This window comes from Cupressus sempervirens, chromosome 10, assembly GCF_028749045.1.
Source record: "Cupressus sempervirens isolate cs-2001-9-10 chromosome 10, ASM2874904v1, whole genome shotgun sequence".
Classification (NCBI taxonomy): domain Eukaryota; kingdom Viridiplantae; phylum Streptophyta; class Pinopsida; order Cupressales; family Cupressaceae; genus Cupressus; species Cupressus sempervirens.
In genome coordinates, this window is record NC_143127.1 from 314,009,878 (window position 1) to 314,029,808 (window position 19,931).

The 19,931-nt window shown below is 36.5% G+C and overlaps 1 long non-coding RNA gene across 1 annotated transcript in view; it reads right to left on the reverse strand.

Annotated features, from left to right (window-relative positions):
• Positions 1-15,402, reverse strand: part of LOC149533881 (uncharacterized) — a 49,798-nt gene extending 34,396 nt beyond the window's left edge. Inside the window, exons 1-2 of the long non-coding RNA XR_016357732.1 lie at positions 14,947-15,402; positions 11,735-11,909 (exon numbers count right to left, since the gene is read on the reverse strand). This is a non-coding gene — a long non-coding RNA (uncharacterized LOC149533881). The remainder of the gene's footprint in view (positions 1-11,734; positions 11,910-14,946) is intronic.
• Between the last annotated feature and the right edge of the window lie 4,529 nt (positions 15,403-19,931).

Here is a 19,931-nt window from a genome sequence, read left to right on the forward strand (position 1 = left end):
ATTTGATTTGTGTGTGAGCTAAACAGTCACAAAGTAGTGAGGATCCAAATACCCAAATGTTCCCTTTACTCCTGTAGTCACATGGGTGTTGTCAATTGGCATGAGACGGGACAATCCAAAGTCAGATAACTTTGGAGAACATGCGGAATTGAGTAAAATGTTTGCAGATTTAATATTTCTTATGCACAATTGGAACCGACGCGAGAGAATGTAGATAAGCTGGCGCTCCTGCAGTTTCTATTGTTATCTGTAATCTTGTATTCCATGTCAAGCACTCCATTTCATCTTTTCCATGGATATGATCAGCTAGGGTTCCATTGGAGACATATTCGTAGACCAGTAAAGGGATTCAAGTTTCCAAGCAGCAGCCCAGAAGTTTCATAACGTTTTTGTGATCAATCTATGATAGAAATATGACTTTATTGATGAATTGATCGATTTGTTCCTTGTCAAATTATTTGCATCTTTTTATGGCCACTATTCTGCCTTTTGCTAGTTTGCCCTGGTAAACATCTCTAGAGAAATTATTGGTTGCTAGCTCTGCTTCTGAGAAAATTGTTGCTTACATTTTCTTCTTTTGAATTGCCTCCACTAAAAGAAAATTTAAATATATCTTCAGCATCATTCTTATCATGAAGAAACTGCATAGCTTCGGATAATAGTAGTTCTGTCATCATCTGCTTCAGATCTTCAACCTTCTCTGAAAGGTCGGCCATTAATCCTTTGAAAATTTTAATGTCTTCTTCCTTTGAATCTGCAGGTTCTAAATCATTTTGAACTTCGGAAGAACCATTACTTGTTTGAGCATCTTTGGAAACTATTTCAAGCTTGGATGCCTCAACCTTTTCAGTCAGTGCCTGCATACAAGATGTACATATAGAAAGGACCTGCTAACAATAAGTAAGAGCTTCAGGAATCTTGTTCTGCACCTGTAGAGCCAAAGATATTTTGAAGCATAGCTCAGTAATATGACGACTTTGTGCTTCCTCCATTTTTTCTAAAATAGACAGAGCTCTCAAGTAATCATCTGCAGAAGTTGAGAAATCCTCTCTTTCCAGAGAAACATCCCCCAAAGCACTTATAACATCTACCTTTTCAATAGTATCATCTTGTTTATCAAGAATTACTCTTAGTAGTTTCCAGATTTTTCCAATGTCACCATATCTCTATGAAATTGTCATTATGAGCAACATATAGTAGATTTATCCCTCGTGAGAGGTTGCAACATTCAAATTTGTTTGCATCAATCTGAACTTGAATCTTGGATCTGAACTCTGACATTTGAACTTCTGAATCTGAGGCATAAAACTTTTACATCTGCATCTCAAGATTATGATCTTCATCTTTTACAACATCATGTTTAAAGAAAGTTCAGGTAACTTATGGGAAAACCGACGAGGAGAATTAGAAAGAAGCAGTTACGAAACCAAAGGTCATCATGGGAAAACTGTAAAGTCACTTGAAGGTGAACCGAATAGTCAGAGAAGAAGATCTATTTATTGTAAATTCTTTTCCATTCGCCAGGGGGGGGCTTCTTCTTGACTGCAGACAGTCAGAGAGCTGGAACAGAAGAGAGGGCATTTTAGTTTAGATATTTTATTTCAGACACTGACTGAAAAGGTTGAGGCATCCAAGCTTGAAATAGTTTCCAAAGATGCTCAAACAAGTAATGGTTCTTCCGAAGTTCAAAATGATTTAGAACCTGCAGATTCAAAGGAAGAAGACATTAAAATTTTCAAAGGATTAATGGCCGACCTTTCAGAGAAGGTTGAAGATCTGAAGCAGATGATGACAGAACTACTATTATCCGAAGCTATGCAGTTTCTTCATGATAAGAATGATGCTGAAGATATATTTAAATTTTCTTTTAGTGGAGGCAATTCAAAAGAAGAAAATGTAAGCAACAATTTTCTCAGAAGCAGAGCTAGCAACCAATAATTTCTCCGGAGATGTTTACCAGGGCAAACTAGCAAAAGGCAGAATAGTGGCCATAAAAAGATGCAAATAATTTGACAAGGAACAAATCGATCAATTCATCAATAAAGTCATATTTCTATCATAGATTGATCACAAAAACGTTATGAAACTTCTGGGCTGCTGCTTGGAAACTTGAATCCCTTTACTGGTCTACGAATATGTCTCCAATGGAACCCTAGCTGATCATATCCATGGAAAAGATGAAATGGAGTGCTTGACATGGAATACAAGATTACAGATAACAATAGAAACTGCAGGAGCGCCAGCTTATCTACATTCTCTCGCGTCGGTTCCAATTGTGCATAAGAAATATTAAATCTGCAAACATTTTACTCAATTCCGCATGTTCTCCAAAGTTATCTGACTTTGGATTGTCCCGTCTCATGCCAATTGACAACACCCATGTGACTACAGGAGTAAAGGGAACATTTGGGTATTTGGATCCTCACTACTTTGTGACTGTTTAGCTCACACACAAATCAAATGTCTACAGCTTTGGAGTAGTAATGCTTTAGCTCTTAACCAACACGAAGCCTTTGTCTATAAATAGAGAAAAAGAGAAACGCAATTTGATGGCCTTGTTCTTGTCTTAAAAAGCCAAGGTCTCCTCCATGAAATGTTCGATCCTCGTTTAATGGGAATGGATGAGATCGAATTCATGAAAAGTGTGGCTAATTTAGCAGAAGCTTGTCTAAATGTGGATGTGTAGAGGCGACCTTCCAGAGGTTGTTTAAGAGCTCATGTGGATTAAAAATGGGAAGATTGGAGGGCGTGATGTCTATCGTGAGGTTACTCCACCAGCTGTAGCCAAATTTGGTCTTTCTTCTAAGGCAAAGATAAGTGTCGATGCTTCCTTTGCTGGTGCTATAATTGGGAAAGGTGGTGTGAATTCAAAACAGATAAGTCATCTAACTGGAGTGCAGTTAGCTATAAGAGACCATGAATCTTGAGACAACTTTTCTTTAAAAGAATGAAAGGTTTACATGCGGGATTGCTACAACTGTGCTAATGGCAATTATTCTAGTTTGTTTGACTCTTGCTGTGGTATAAAGTGCAGTAACATCCATTTATATATGTTATGTTGAAGATCCTTCATTAATCAATAGATGGGATGAGGAATTTAACATTCAGATATCTGAGGCGTTACATCAAAGGCTACAACATAGAAGCTTGCGGAACATTGATGCTTTACCCATGGTGGAAAGACTTCTGACTCGAACTAACAGTTGTCATTAAGTTTTCAAGTTTTTGATATATCGCATGCAAGTGATTTTTAATGGAATGAAAACAACTGGAGAGCTATATTTGGATAATGGAGATGATTTGGAAATACAAATATTATGCAGATTTTTATGCAAGTATTGTAGAGGGAGAAGTTAAATTGAAGTCATTAGTCCAAAAAGGGGAATTTGAATTTAAAAAGAGATGGATTCTCCAGACTGTTACAGTTTTGGGACCCAAACATCCTAACATGGAAGAAATTATGAGGCAGCACGCCATCTGTCATTCCCACATACAAGATTGGATTACAAAAGAGTTTGAAAATATTAGTTTAACATTGAAGTTGGAAAGATCAAATTTAAAAGATTTTAAAGAGAATCTGAAAAGACAAATAGGAATGGAGAATTAGAAAGAAGCAGTTACGAAACCAAAGGTCATCATGGGAAAACTGTAAAGTCACTTGAAGGTGAATCGAATAGTCAAAGAAGAAGATTTATTTATTGTAAATTCTTTTCCATTCGCCAGGGGGGGGGCTTCTTCTTGACTGCAGACAGTCAGAGAGCTGGAACAGAAGAGAGGGCATTTTAGTTTAGATATTTTATTGCATTGCATATAGGTTCTGCTTCTTCTGCATACAGTCGGAGAGCTGGAGTAGAGGGAAGAGCATTCAATTTTCTGCATTTTCATTCATGCATTAGAGATGGATATTTTGGTTCTTTGTAATAGATTTGGCTGTAGATTGTAAGCAAATGTAATCCGAATATTATGTTTGTTGTGTTCAAAACAAGAAAGGTTTTGTTATGAATCAGAGCATTTAGGCATCACTTTTCTGATTACTTCCAATCAGAGTATTGTTATAATCAGTCTTAAGCACTTTCTTGCATTCTCAACTAAATGGCAAATGGGTGATAGATCAGAGTAATTTCATCTGTTCATGTTGCAAAGTTTCAGATGTTTAATCTTCTTTTTAATTTCATGTTGCTGCATTTGCATAACTAACAACATTATTGCATCACCAATGCCGAGGGGTCATAAGATGTGTGAGTTCTTGAAGTTGGCTAGGTTTAGGATCTAAATTTTGCCTGAGTTAATCTTGCCTAGGATTGACTCGGTTTTCCTCTTTCGTTCTCGGGTTAAGAACGCACCCAATTAGTTTAGGCAATAAAACAAATTCATTGCATATCATTCCATAAGGAAGTTGTACCTTCCAATTCAAAGGAAATCTATCAATCTCATGATAGATTATCCAACTGTTGGCATCTAATTGTTCTTTCAGAATTGGGCATTTGGAGAGTTTATTTAAAAGGACAATCTGTTTACCAACAATTTCCTATCCCTTCCTCCTTTACTAGTGGATTGATGGGTTGGCTCTATGGTGAATTGGGGCTCAGTATCGCAAATTGCTTCTGAGGACATGGAGATGATTGAGCCGTCTTCTTCAGCGCTGGTCGATGGTGTGGATCTAATAAGTAAATCCGCATTGGGAGATGGAGGTTCATCTTCAAAAGGAGTACCCCGAATTAAAAAAGTTTATGGATGTTTGGAAAGATCGGAAGATCGACCAGTCTTAGTCACCCAACCTGAACAGATTTTCGAGGATGTTGAATATTGGCAAAATCATGCCCTCATTTGCAAAATTTTGGGCCTTCATCTTTCCTTACCAGTGTTGGATTCCTGGGCTCGTCGGGTTTGGAATCCCGAAGGCGAGATGGAGATTATTCTGGCTGCAAATAATTATTTTCTGGTTATCTTCTCGTGCACGTCAAATAGGAATAGGGCATTTGAAGGCGGCCCTTATTTCTTTAATCAGGCGGGGCTTTTTATCAAGCCTTGGCACATGGGCTTTAATTCAGTTGAGGAGATCCCCTCGAGGGTACCTATGTAGGTGCGGTTTCCGAGATTGCCACTGGAGTTTTGGAGGGAAGATATTCTTCATTCAATCTCATTACTGCTTGGAAAGCTTGTGGGAGCGGCTACACAAACTCAGGATCGTAGGGTAATCTCTTATGCTCGTATTTGTGTAGAAGTTGATTTAACCAATCCATTACCAGATTCTATGCAAATTTGTATGGGATCCTCTTCATGGATCCAACAGTTGGATTATGAGACCCTTCCTTTCAGATGTCGTATTTGCCATGAATATGGTCATTTACTTCGCAAGTGTCCCAGATTCAAGCCTGCTCCTTTGGATACTTCCGGACCTCTTAAGGGTGATAAGGGGAAGGCTCCAGTATCTACTAATCCTGTGGATAAGGAGGGTTTTACTCAAGTCAAATCTCATAACAAAGGCAAAGGTAAGAAGAGAACCTGGCTGGACAGACACAATGATGGTATGTTTAACAAATTTGATGTTCTTGAAGACCTGGTTCAGGAGGAAGGTATTCCGGTAGAGCTTTCTTCTGGGGATAAGGGTCTACATGTAGTTCAGGAAGAAGAGGAAAAGAAAGAGGATGAGTTGCTACCTTTGGAGGACCCTCAGAATGTACAGATTGATATGGATTTACATCCTCAGGTTCAAAGTACCGGGGATCACCAAGGGTCACAGGTTATGATAAGTCCGATAGAGATGGTTCCAGCCCCCCCTGCTCCTAAAGGGGCCTCAAATCTGGCCAAGGGAAATAAAGCCCATCCTACATTAGGCTTATGGCAGAAATCTTTTAAAAAGGGGCCTCTTGATAAATCGTCAAGGAGTGGTAGGAAAACGGATCAAGAGAGGGTGAAGATTATGGGGGATACTTTGGTTGAATCTGGGTCTGTGAAACCCATTGATTCTCACTTCTCTCACCCCCATAAATGATTGTTCTATCATGGAATGTTAGGGGGTTGAACAGCATCCCTAGACAAAAGGCTGTTCGAAAATGAATTGATTCTCAGTTACCTGATGTGGTTTTTATCCAAGAAACTAAGCTTGCAGTGGATGGCTTAGCTAATTGCGCTCCTCACATCTGGCCCCAACGCAACTAGCAAGTGGTGGGAGCTCAAAACAGTTTAGGGGGGGTTGCTTGTTTTTGGAACCCGAGAAAAGTTCTTCCCTTATGGTGGATTTCTAGTAGATCCTCTATTTCTTTGGTTGCTTCTTGTTTGGACACTGGTGAAAGATGTCTTCTCGCCAATATTTATGCTCCTACTAATATTTCAAGCAAGTCAAATCTTTGAGCTCATATTAGTTACATCCGAGCCTTAGATCCATTTCTCCCATGGATTTTGGCTAGGGACTTTAACTCTATTACTAGTTTAGATGAAAAAGGAGGTGGGATTGCCAGGCTGGACCCTTCTGCAAATCTTCTTAGAGATATGATAGATTCCTTGCAGCTCATTGATGTGAAGCCGAACAATGGTGTTTTCACATGGAATAACAGGAGATGTGGTGCTGAGGCTATCTCAGAAAGACTAGATAGATTTTTGGTTTCCTATTACTGGATGAACAACAAGTTGACAACCAGCTCTGAAATTCTTGATTGGAGAGGCTCTGATCATTGGCCCATCAAGCTCTCAATTATTGCTTATGGAATCACCAAAAACACTTCTTTTAAGTTTCAATTAATGTGGTTAAGAGACCAGTCTTTGCATGACTTAATGGTGGATTGGTGGTATGAGGGGATGCCTGTGCATGGGACGGCAATGTACACTTTCTGCAAGAGACTCCAGCATGTTAAATACATGCTTAAGAAGTGGAATAAACAATGTTTTGGGAACCTACAGGTGCAAAGAATTGCTGCTCAGTCTAAGTTAGACAACATTACTCGGTTGATTCGGGATCAAGGGAGGACTGTTGACCTAAGTGAACCTAAATCCTTGGCCCTTAAAGGACTAGAAGAGTGGGAGCTTCGGGAGGAGTTTTTTGGAAGCAAAAATCTCGTGTTGACTGGCTTCAGGAGGGGGATAGAAACACTGCATTCTTCCATAATTCGGTCAAGGCTCAGAGACAGGGGAATTCTTTATCCTCTTTGATTTCACCTGAAGGGGATCACCTTTCTTCCAATATTGATATTTCCAGGGCTGCAATCAACTATTTTTCAGATCTCTTTTCTAAGGAGGATATTGATGCTAGGGAGGAGGAAAGGGCGATCTTGGATTGCATTCCTCACCTTGTTTCTGAGGAAATGAATGAGGCTCTCTTACGTCCTATTTTGCTGCCTGAACTGGAGAAAGTGGTGTTTAATATGAAGAAAGGTAAGGCTCCCGGCCCTAATGGATTTCCGATTGAGTTCTTCTAAGAGTTTTGGGAAATAGTAAAATTTGATCTCCCTGAGGTGGTTCAAGAATCTCATAGGAACAAGCAGATGCTCAGGTCCATGAATTCTACCTTCTTGGTTCTTATACCTAAACAGGAGGGGACTAATCAGCTGACTCAATTTAGACCTATTGCTCTTTGTAATGTCGCTTATAAGATTATCACCAAACTGATTGCTGAGAGACTTAAGCCTCTTCTTAGCTCTCTGATCTCTCCGGAGCAAGGCGATTTTGTTGAAGGAAGACAGATTTTGGATGGGGTTGTGATTGCAATGGAAGCTATTCATTCTATGGCTAATTCTAAGGAAAGGGCTATGTTTATGAAGCTTGACATGGCTAAAGCTTATGATCGGGTGAGCTGGGAATTTTTATAGGATATTCTTTTGACGTTTGGTTTTGCTGAGGAGTAGGTGAACTGGGTTCTTAGTTGTGTGACTTCTCCTTCCTACTCAGTTCTTGTTAACGGGGAACCATCTAATTTGTTTAGTGCTTCTTGGGGACTTCGACAGGGGAACCCTTTATCTCCTTATTTATTCATTATCATGGCAGAAGGTCTTGGAAGATTCATTAAGGCTCAAGTGGAGTGGAGTCTTATTCAAGGTTGGAGTTGGGACAACTCTCTCCCTTCCTACTCTCACCTTCAGTTTGTGGATGATACTGCATTGATGGGCATTGCCAGAATTAGTGAAGCTGTGAACTTTAGGTGGGCTCTAGATATCTACTTGAGGGCTTCAGGTCAATGCATCAATGATGACAAATCTTCCATTTACTTCTTCAATACCCCTCAGCCTATTCAAAACGGGATTGCTAGGATCCTTAGATTTCAGATTGGTTCTCTTCCTCTGATATACCTTGGGGTCCCTTTGGCTCTAGGATCGCAGTATCAGGTGTATTGGCAGGGGATCTTGGATAAGTTCCGAAGCAAATTCAATCATTGGACTAACAGGTGGCTTTCTTCTGCTAGGAGAACGGTTCTTCTAAAAACTATGGTGCAAACTCTCCCTATTTACAGATGTTGTGTGCAAGTTCCCCCTTCCTCCTTTGTGAAGGATTTTGATGCTCTTTCTCGTCAGTTTCTTTGGTCGGGTACCCTCCTCTCTTCAAAGTGGAGCTTAGTTAAGTGGGAGTATGTTTGCAGGCCAAAGCATGCTGGGGGCCTTGGTCTCAAGTCTATGGCACTTGTTGTTACGGCACTAGCTACTAAGCTGTATTGGAGATGGTGCAACAATTAGCAGTTGGATTGGGCCAGGATTCTTACTCACAAGTATCTCCCTGGGGTTGATAGTTTAGATGTGCCGCGGATCGCTTTGGTGGGGAAAGGTTCTTGTGTTTGGAATACCGTTAAGAGGGGAGCCCAGCTGATTAAGAAGGGTCTGTTTTGGATTTGCAACAGTGGATCGAATGCTCTTTTTTGGCAGGACTCTTGGGATGGCCACCCACCTTTGATTACTAGCTTTCCCCAACTTCAGCCTCTTTGTCACGCTCTTACTAATGCTAGCTAGTTTAAGGTGGAGCACTTTAAAACTGTCAAGCATTTGGGCCAAGTGGAGGTGACTTGCTGGAAAGATTCTCAAGAATGGCCTGTTGGTGGATCTGAAGAGGATCGTGCTCTTCTTTCTCATGTGTTGGAGGATAGGTTTTGTAGCTCCCTCAAGGAGAGGGATGTTTTGGCTTGGAGTCCTAGTCCAAAAGGAAAATTCTCCGTGGCTCAAGGCTATGCTACACTGGATAGGAACCTGCATGGTCTAGCGGAAGTGCACTGGTGGAAGAAGGTTTGGAATATTTTTTCTTGGCCCAAGTGTAATTTTTTCTTATGGTTGTTAGCTTAGAAGAAGTGTCTCACATGGGAGAATATTCGTAAAAGAGGCTTCCAAGGTCCTTCTGTTTGCTTCTTATGCACGCACAATGAAGAAAGTATCTCTCACATGTTTTTCCTATGCCCTTTTTCGAAGGAAATATGGCATAGATGGTGGGAGTCCTGGCGCCATGGTTGTATCCATGCCACTTCTTTCATTGACTTTTGGGAAAGCTTGGGTAGACCTCCAACGAAGACCTCCTTTCTACAGGTTGCCTGGATGGTTGGACCGGCTCTTATTCTCTGGAACCTTTGGTTGGAAAGGAATCGCAGAATTTTTTGTAATTCCAAATTGGATAGCCTTCAGCTATGGAGGAAGATTCTTGGTAGGCTTCAGGAGACTATTTTCGCAAAATGTGATATGTCTAAAAGCATAGAGCCGGGTGATCAAGCTACTGTGAGGAATCTGAACCTGGATGGTATTAACCCAAGGCATACTTTTGGAAAAAGGCAAAGTTATGGTAAGCAACAAGTTTGTAGGGTTGGGAGATGGACCCCTCCCTTGGTTGGAATCTTGAAGATTAATACGGATGGTTCTTCTAGGGGGAATCCTAGCCATGCTGGCATTGGTGCTATAGGTAGAAATAATGAGGGTGGGGTGGTTTTTCTTTTCTCTATCTATAAGGGTCAGCACTCTAATAATTTGATGGAGGCCCTGGCCATTAAGTCTGCTGTTGAGAGAGGATGCTCTTCAGGCTGGAAAAAGATCATCTGTGAGTCTGACTCTCAGATTGTTGTTGATATCCTAAATAACCAGAGGTTGGAGAATGTTAATTGGGAGCTAGCCTCTTTGGTAAGACAGATTTTATATCTGTGTTGTGCCTTGGAGTCTATCTCCTTTCGCCATATCCCTCGTGAATGGAATAAAGTGGCAGATTGTTTGGCAAAGTGGGCTTCAGAGAATCTGGATAGTTGGGATATTAGTGGTAGGGATGGATTACCTCCTGACTATTGTGGGATTATTGACCAGCTTTTATTGGAGGATAGACATATGTAGTGCTCTGTGGGCCTCGGGCCTTTGCTTTGTAATCTGAAGGTGATTGAATAAATTTTTACCCCTTTTTCTAAATAAAAAAATATATATTAAGAATAAAATATATACAATATAAATTCTCCATTAATTTAATACATAGCTATAAGTATATGTTAATGGTCCACAATAATTTAAATTTTAAAACTACCTCACATTATATAACTATAGGGTTTCGCTCTTTCCCGTTAAAGTGCAATCTATAATAGTGCATACTATTTTTAATTTCAAAACTAGTGTATAATATTAATTATATGCTTGTTCCCATCAGAATCTATGGGTTGGGGCATGCAAAGGGCTCAGGTCATAATTTAAACCGCCATTTAGAGAAGATTTATTAGCTGCTTTGACAGAATCTTTCATGGTGGATATCTTTCTGAACATCTCTAGCCTTCAATATTCTTTCCAGAATTGTCTCGTGGAGTCTCCTGGCTGGTCTTTTAGCCTTTCTTTTCACATCTCCTACAGACATGAGAAGATCCTCTTGTCTATAGAATCTTCTTGGAGTCAGGATTATACTAATCCCATTCGGGTTTTTTCTCTACTTTCCCTGCTTATGGCAGTGGCCACTCATCTGGAAATCTTTGGTTTGGTAACTGTAATTCCAATTCTTTTACTTGAAAATATTTCCTGCTTCCAAGAAACTAAATAAACATCTCACAAACCATGGATGAACTCAGTTTATTAGAGATGACTATAATAATATAATTTAAAGATAGTACAGGAACAGTCAAGCCAACAACAATCTTCCAATGATGAAAGCACTTGAGTTCCCAGCTAGCTTATAAATATCAAAAAATTGAATACTGATATTATAGTGGATAGGTGCATAGATAATTAGTTGACAAAATCAATAATTAAATATATCAACTAAAATTCAGAGCGGTTATGTACAAAACAAGTACAAAAATTAAACAGTGGACAAATCTAAACAAAAGCAGGGTTGAAACAGTTGAAAAAAATTAACATGAAGGTTCAGATAAGATAAAGTTCTAGAAAGGGAAGGAAATAGTGTGGCAAGTTTGTGATAAGGAAAAAATAAAGAAGTAACAGAACCTGTCAAATCATGCAGTGTATGATCGCAAAATAAAAAGAATCAAACACGGAATCAGATTGCAACATTGTTGACAAAGAGAATATCAAGAAGACACAGAATCAGATTGCAACATCATTATCAAGGAGAATATAAAGCAGAAAAAGTTCTAGGTAAATTTTTTTCAAATGAAGAAGACAAGGTTCTAGTCAAGTTTCTTAATTGAGTCAAGTAATTCTTATTAGAACATTCCAAGATTTCAAAACATTGTAACTACTGTTTATAAGTACAGGAATTTTTGACTTTGGAAGTGAGTAAAAGAGCTTTCAGCCCACACAGGCATATTTATGTGCAAACAACTAGCTGGAAGAGTAATATTACATACCATAGTATACCCTAGCAAGAGACCAAATGTCAAAGCTTGACCAACACTGAAGACGCCAGTTGTTTGTCACATCATTGTTGAGCAGCATTTTGCATCTGATCTCATGAACTCCCCATTAGACCATTCCAGAATTCCCTCAGAGCCATCTTCCTTATATCTGATACTTTCCTATAGTCTGTTCAGTCACAGCCAATTAGCATAAACATCGATACTTCAAATATCAAAATACAATAAGAAAACAGGAAAAATCCTAGAAACATAACACTTAGGTCTATACAGAGAGATAAGCCTTACTCAACCGTAACATTTAGAAGTAACACATTTTCTTCCTATAATTTAGTAAATTTGCTCTAATGTATTGAAAAGAAACTTGACAAGACATTTTTATGCCCAAAAATTCCAGCAGTTTTCAAATTAGGACCCAATGAAAGTGTTCATTACTTTGCTTCAAATCAAGATTTCATTAGCTATGACATATAAAGCCCCATAGGATACATCTCCCCACAACTCATGCCCTCATTCCACCAAGTATCCCTTGGAAAGTGGGATGATTAAGGATGTCCTGTGGCCATCCCTTGTCACTGTGCAAACCAAGGGTAGTCATCCCCAAGGCAACCAGGAATATCTGGGACATGTCTGGCTGACTTAGGGTCAGTCAGACATTCCCCCGCTGATCTGCATATTTTATAATTTTAAAAAAAATTAAATTTTCATAAAAAGAAGTGGATTGTTGGCCAGCATACCCTCCAGATCTGTTATGCAACCCTAATCAACAGACTCCACAATATTGAAAAACTTCAGCCACACATTGGGATATTGATCCTAAAGATATTAGTCTTAGATGGATTGACTAGGAGGAGATGCAGCAAAGATTGATTGGGGATCTTATCAGATGAGTCAAAATTTGATTCTCAAAGTAACTCACAAGTGAAGTGCCCTTTGGATATTGATAGCCCAAATGAAGCATAGTTGATATCTGTAATCTTACAGATATGCATATTATTGTGCAATTTTCATTGACTCGATTACGATTGTGTAGCCTTTGGGGCTTTTATTGTAACCAAAACTTTGAACAAAGAAATGACAAGTTCATTTTTTAATAAATCAATGAACATGTCATATGAATATCAAATTTGATACATGATACAAATGTCTAAACTTGAGTTTCAATGTCATGTACAGCTAACCTTGTAAAAATTTGAGCTTATCTATCTATCTAAATGCTGACAGCCCCTGCCATCCTCAAAAAAACTTGTAATAATTTGAGTTTATCTATATATCTATATGCTGACAGCCCCTGCCATCCTCAAGAAACTGCCCCTCTGGACCGCTGTCCACATCCCCAAATCGCTGTGGAACACAGATAAACATGTGTAGTAGGGAGGACACACCACCTGCATCTACATGATGTACGGTTGGATCTCCACTTGAGAGAATCAGTACTTTTTTCTCTCTACCACACATGAGAGAGAACAATCAAAAAACTTAAAAGGAGTTGTTGAGGCTACATACGAGAAATAGAAGACTGTTTTTGTCTCTTAGAAGTTAAATGAACCCATCGTATAAAAAACTTTGAATAGCTCATTGACAACTGAACCCACCAGTAGCTAAACAAAAAAGTTAACCACATCTTTTCCACGTAGCAAACAAAAATATCTAGTTTATGCAGTTAAAGGACCCTTTGGATTCACACCAAGCTATGAAAAGCCCCTACGAGATCTGGTTGTGAATGCAGACTGGAGATTATTTGATTTCTCATTATATCAAGCCCTTGATCCATCACACACTTACACAACATAGGCAATTAGTCTGAATTAATGGACTAGGGTTTGGGGAAAAAATGACAACAACCTTTAGATCTTAAAAGAGATCAAATTTATTTTTGTCACCTTGGTCGTTACTGAATTTGGGAATTAAATTTTATCCAGACCTTACTCTTTATTGTATAAATAAAATGCAAAGCTGCTAGAAATATCTGTCAAGTTCATTGATTATGCTTTTTCCAAATTAGAAAATACCGAATATGAATATGATATGTATAAGATTTATTCTCCACGATAGGATGAAAGTTTCCATAGATGTTGTTGATCCTCAGGTCAAGGCTCGTTCAAGGCTGGACTGAAATGCTAATTCTCGTTGATACGTCCAAACATATCTGATTCTACAATCAGCAGCTTTCTGAAGAAAAATTACGTGGATACCATGCCTTCATTTAGAACTACATTCGTTGTCAAGACTTCCGTTAATTCCGAAATGATGCACATAAAAGGCATGTAAGCTCCTTGTGTTTACAGACGTCCTTGCCCACTAGGAATTTGGATGCAATTGGGCCAGACCTTGGTAGAAAGGACTCTCGTATACAAATTGGACATCTTGAGGTATCATCCATATGTTAAGAAGGCTAATTTTAATCCCGTTGTTTAATGTAAGAGGCCATTGCAATGGTGGAAAGTGGGACAAATGCATATCATTTGGAAAGCAATTTGAGATTCATGTTTTTCTATAAAACTTGTAAAGAGTCTTTAGATTCTTATCGAATGGGTGTGACTGACATCATGAATACAAACCCCGAATTCTTTGATGGGCGATATTATTGCTATTTCTAGGAAAGCGACTCTCTAGAAGAAACCCTTCTTGCCAGGTACATAAACATAGTACTGGCCTTTAACCATTTCCAAGGACTATAGGATCACCTGCCCTCAGACAACCTGTGCTATTCCCTGTTGAAAAATGTCTCTCCATCTAAGACTTTAACTCCGATATATGCTAATAAGCATGGGGTTAGCGTTAATTACCAAAGAAAGAAAATGATTGAATGGTTTTACATGCTTGCAACAGAATGAGAACAAGAGCGTTAAGATATTTCCAATCAACAAAAATAAAAACACTCAGAAATCATATTAAGAGAATTGCAATATTCCATGAAATGTTTATAAGGGCAGCATTCCGTCAAATACTTTGCATCTTTCTCTCAAACCCCAAACACAACTACGCAACCAAAATTACTAGAATCGCTACCAAATGACGTGAAAAATAGGTATCATATACTAATCCTAATATTATGTCGTAAACCGATTAAAATGAATATGACCAATATATAGAGAGACTTAAAACCATGAAAGCATTCCAATTACTGTAAGTCACTGAATCTTTTAAACCTGACTGAGCTAAAACAATGATGTTAGATCTCTGTAGTTGAACATGGCACTTACCTCAAACGATTGTAGCTACTCTGGTATGATAGTCTTTCTACTTCAAAATTTGACTCGCAAGACATCCATTTAAACGGATTTCTCAACAGTTGCTTTTTGCTTTTTCAAATAATCTCGCAAGACATCCATTTAAACAAATTTCTCAACAGTTGCTTTTAGCTTTTTCAAATAATCTCGCAAGACACCCATTTAAACAAATTTCTCAACGGTCATTTTTTGCTTTTTTGGGATAATTATAGTTATCAAGGCATCCCGAAACTGGAACCATTCAAGATGATGGAATCTTGCGGGCCGTTGAATTTCACCGCTGTGATTTTTTCCTTCTTATTTTTCGTTCGATTATTACCATTCTGATTCTGTAGGTCGAATATTTTCCCTCCAAACTCGACTGTTTTTAAACCTCGACAGTTTTTTTGCGGAGATTTTGTCTCGTGAGTCCCTTAGATTTTGTGTTTTGGAAAATTGAATTGTGGATTACCAAATATGTTTATTAGGTTCTGTCAATGTTAATATTAGTTCCTGCCAACAACATTAATGTTAGTGCTAATGTGACATTAACTTGATTAATCAAATCAAATAATTTAAAAGATTATATGCAAATTATAATGTGTATATCTATTTTTAATTTTTTTTAATTTTGTAAATGACATTTTGTGTTCATTCTATTGTCCATACTATTTTTGGTAAGGAGAAAAATCAATTTTCCTTAACAAAAATTAACATATTTTTTCCAACAACAATGATGTCATGCATTAATAATAGTTTTATCTTTTTCACAATTGTGATAAATTGATTGGAGTTTCCTTAAAGTAATTATTTTATCTTCCACCTCACTACCTAAGACATAAATCATGTCCAATCAACAATAATAACTAAACAATTGTTCTTACCAAAGATTGTAAATATATCACTCTATTATTTTTAACATCTTGTGAGTTTAAGTTTACTTAAAAACTAATTATCATATCATTTTAAAATAAATTTATTTAATTTTTTCTTCACAATAATTTATAATTATTTTATTCTAATTTTAAAATTAACTTTTATTCTAAATTATAATTAAATTAATAAATAACGAAAATATATTTGATAAATTTTTAATAAAAATATTTATAAATTTTTATTTTTTTTTTAAATTAAATTTAGTTTTTTAATGTTTTATATTTTCTATTTTGAATATATTTATTAGTTTTACATTGTCCCTTACTTTTGTCAATCGTAAAATGCTAACTTTTTTCACACTATGTTCAACTAACTATTTTTTCCAATCTTGTTTTAATTTTTATTTGTATTTTAAAATTTGTAAAACTAATATTGTTTTCAAACTTACTAACTATTTTGTTGATTTGGATCAAATAGTCAACAACTTATTTTTCAAAATTTAATATTTGAATTTATATTGGAAAATGTAAAAACGAATACTTCATTGATTTGACTCAATTTTATAATTATTATTTAAATATTTTTTTAAATAGCATAATCCTTAATTTTTTTTAAATTCTCTTCCAACTATCTCTATTTAGTGTCCCTATAATAACATGTCATTCTCTCTCTTTTAAATCTCTTCATATCCTTTGTATCCTTCATATTTCTATTTATAAATCTCTATTATCATTATCTCTCTTTTCAATCTGTCTTCATATATATAAATCTTCATTTTCCTTGTTTTCTAACTATTACAACGAATATATTTCTTTTAACTCTCTCTTCATATTTTACTCTCTAATTTCCTTCTTTCCTAACTATTGGCAGGCACTTTGACGCAATGCATCTTTTTATCAAGCAGGTCGTGTCCATTATGTTTGACACGATCCAATTATACCAATTGTTTTGTTTTTGTGTTATTAAGCTGATAGACTTTTTATTGTGGCACACAATGACTGACAAATTGTCATCTATATAAAAAATGTTGGATGCCGAAAAATTGTCATTGCCTAGAAAATTCAACAATTGAAACGCATTTTAATGTTTGCATAATAATACATTGTGAAATCTAATTTTATATATCATCGATAAAAGAGTAAATAAAGAACATTCAAAACACGCCAAGAAATAGTTAGGAAGACAATTATTTCTCTTTAAAAGAAAACAACTACTTCTCCAACAAAGACGGCCTGGGATGCTTGAGAATGATAGACTTTCTTATACGAAGAGAAACAGTTATGGGAATGTCTTAGGGAATAGTAATAAATCTTAATCACGGAATTGGGGAATGGTGGTTGCAGTTTCAACAAATTGTCCAAATGTTACTTTATTATAGTGATTTGAATTGTTTTGTTTGAACTACAAGGAGGAAGTAACTGTCTCATTCAAATCTGCATAATTTCTATTCTAGCTCTCAGTCATTCCTGGGAAAATTGCTTAGCCTTTGAAGCTAAAGGTGAAGATTTTGGGAAAAGAAAGGTACAAACTATTTCAGGAAGCCAGGGAGCAAACTGACAGGATCTTTCTGACAACTACTGCTTATTATTGTGTTTGTAATAATTTTGGTGTTATATCCCTTTAGTATTAGATGACTTTGAAGGCTTCTACACAGTTTGTAATTGAAAATTTGCAATTAGCATGTAAAGTTCTCCAGGCTTAAGATTCTTATGTAACTCGCTAGAACCAGTTCGCTTACAAGATTTACAGTGTATCTTACAATCTCAAGCTTCTTAGTAAATACGACACCTATGAAAATAAGAAAAAGGCGGTGGATTCTTTGTGTTGCGAGGCCTCCTGTAGAGATCATTATCTTATTGACGCCAGCCTCAGTTTTTTGAATGAGAAAATGGAAAATTTTAACAAAGAGAAGCAGGAGTTTCTGAAGGAGCATGAGAAGGTGCATAAAGAATTAGGTGCTTCTCAAAACACTCTAAAATTTTACGAACATATCGTAATGGAGTAGTCATGAGCTACAGGTCTAAGTCCTGACCAGTTGGTGCAAACGCAGAGCTATCATCAATTGTCACATAACTGTGTTCCTCTTGTTTGTGTGCCACAAGTTTCTTGTTTCTATCAAATGCCGCCACCTCATTATTATCATGCTTCTCAAGGAATATGACATAAAGGTGTTTTTTTCTTCACTGGCTAAACTTGGCTTTTTCTTTTATATGTGCTACTTTGATTTGAATGAAAAATAAAGAAAAGACGTTTATGGTTGCAATTGATCATTGTGTCCTTGGTGTTTTTCTTTGGGCGGGTAGGGAGTCTGGTGCATTATTTTCTTATTTTATTTTGTTATAAGCCTTCATAATATGCATGTATAAAGAAGACTACATAGGATGGAGAAATGGTTCATTTCCATAAGCGTTTGGATATTGATAGGTCCCATTTATTTGAATGTTTCATCTCCGCAAATAATTTAATTAACTTCCCATTGCTCTAGACAGAATTAGCCTGCTGTAGGAGCCCACGACTTGTGTAGTGAGAGGGATTAGGCCTAGTTGTTTAATGCGACGAGACTCGGTATTTAGTGAGTCATTGAAATTTTTGTCTTTGTGAGTTCTTACCTCTGCCAAACAAATTTCCCTCGTGTTGGTTTTCTTCATTAAAATTTTCCCTGGTGTGATGCGCTATCATGTCTAGTAGTGATGATGTCGAGTTATCTACAACGAACCATCAATTATATATTCGATTAAGAAATTGCAATCTTGTAAGGGATGTTGATGCAAAAGATAAATATTAGATTTCAGAGGGAAATTGTGATTGTGGTGTTAGTTATAATTAAATTATGGAATGTCTTCTACATATGAAGCTTAGCAATGTTTAATGCCTTTAATTGTTCAAGAGAAAAATAGTTATAATGATTTCGTTACACAATGCAATGTGTCTTCTTGGATCATTGTGGCTGCAAATAATGGTGCAAATTTGTATGAGTTGTCCTTCATAGTACTATTATTTTACCATGAGTTTGTTTCTTTTATATGCTTCACTGAGGAGAAGGTTTAGTTGGAGGGGTGGTGGATGTGGGGATTTAGGGGAGTGTAGAACTATATGCATTATTTGATGTATTATGTATCTATCATTAATTTGGTGAAAATGTTGGTCAAAGTTGTTTATTGCATGTGTTTGCATGTTTTTTATTATGTATGGTTAATTATTTTCTTTCCCTCATTACATCCATGATTATGTTAAAAAACATATCTCGTGATGGTATTAAAAAAAGCACAAATAATAGCATGTAGCATATGCTTCTATCAACATACACATTCCACCTTCTGGTGCAAGTGCTAGTTTTATTTATTTGTTATTAAAGTTCGCTCTCAGAAAATGCAGCACAAATGGCAAGTCTAAAACAAAATTACATCTTTCTACACTTCGCACTAGATGCAAAAATGAGATGTTGCTTTATTTCCTCACATTTAGTTATTTATAATTTATCATAATATATATATAATATTTCAAAAAAATTAATAGAAATTTTTCATATAAAAATATTATTTAATTTTATAATAAAAATTCTTACTTAGATACAATAGATGTATTGAGTTAAACATAATGTATGTGATCTCAACATCATGAATATATTTTTTGGTTATACACAATTTAAATACATTTCCACCTCATATTTGACTAACTATAATGCACATGAAATCTTAATGCATTTAAATATTACTAAAGTATGAGAGCTTACTAGGAAAGTTGAAGGTATATAGGACTATTTTTTGTTGTTTATGTGCAATAGAAAATCATTCTCATTGTCGTTTTTTTACACACATGTACTTCAGAATAAACAAATTGACCTCATAATATTATACAACAACTAAGTCAAAACAATCATTTATCACGTCATCTAGAGAAAAACCTCTATCAATGATCCTAAAGTACAACATTGGATTTATATCATTATAGTCAATCTCATGGCCTATAGAAAATCAACATATCATCTCATGGACTTGGAAGAATGAAAAGGCAAGTGAATAACAATGGATGTGATACTACTTGTATTCTTTCTATTTTATCACATTTAATAGTTCCTAGAGATAGTCATACATGCTTGGAGA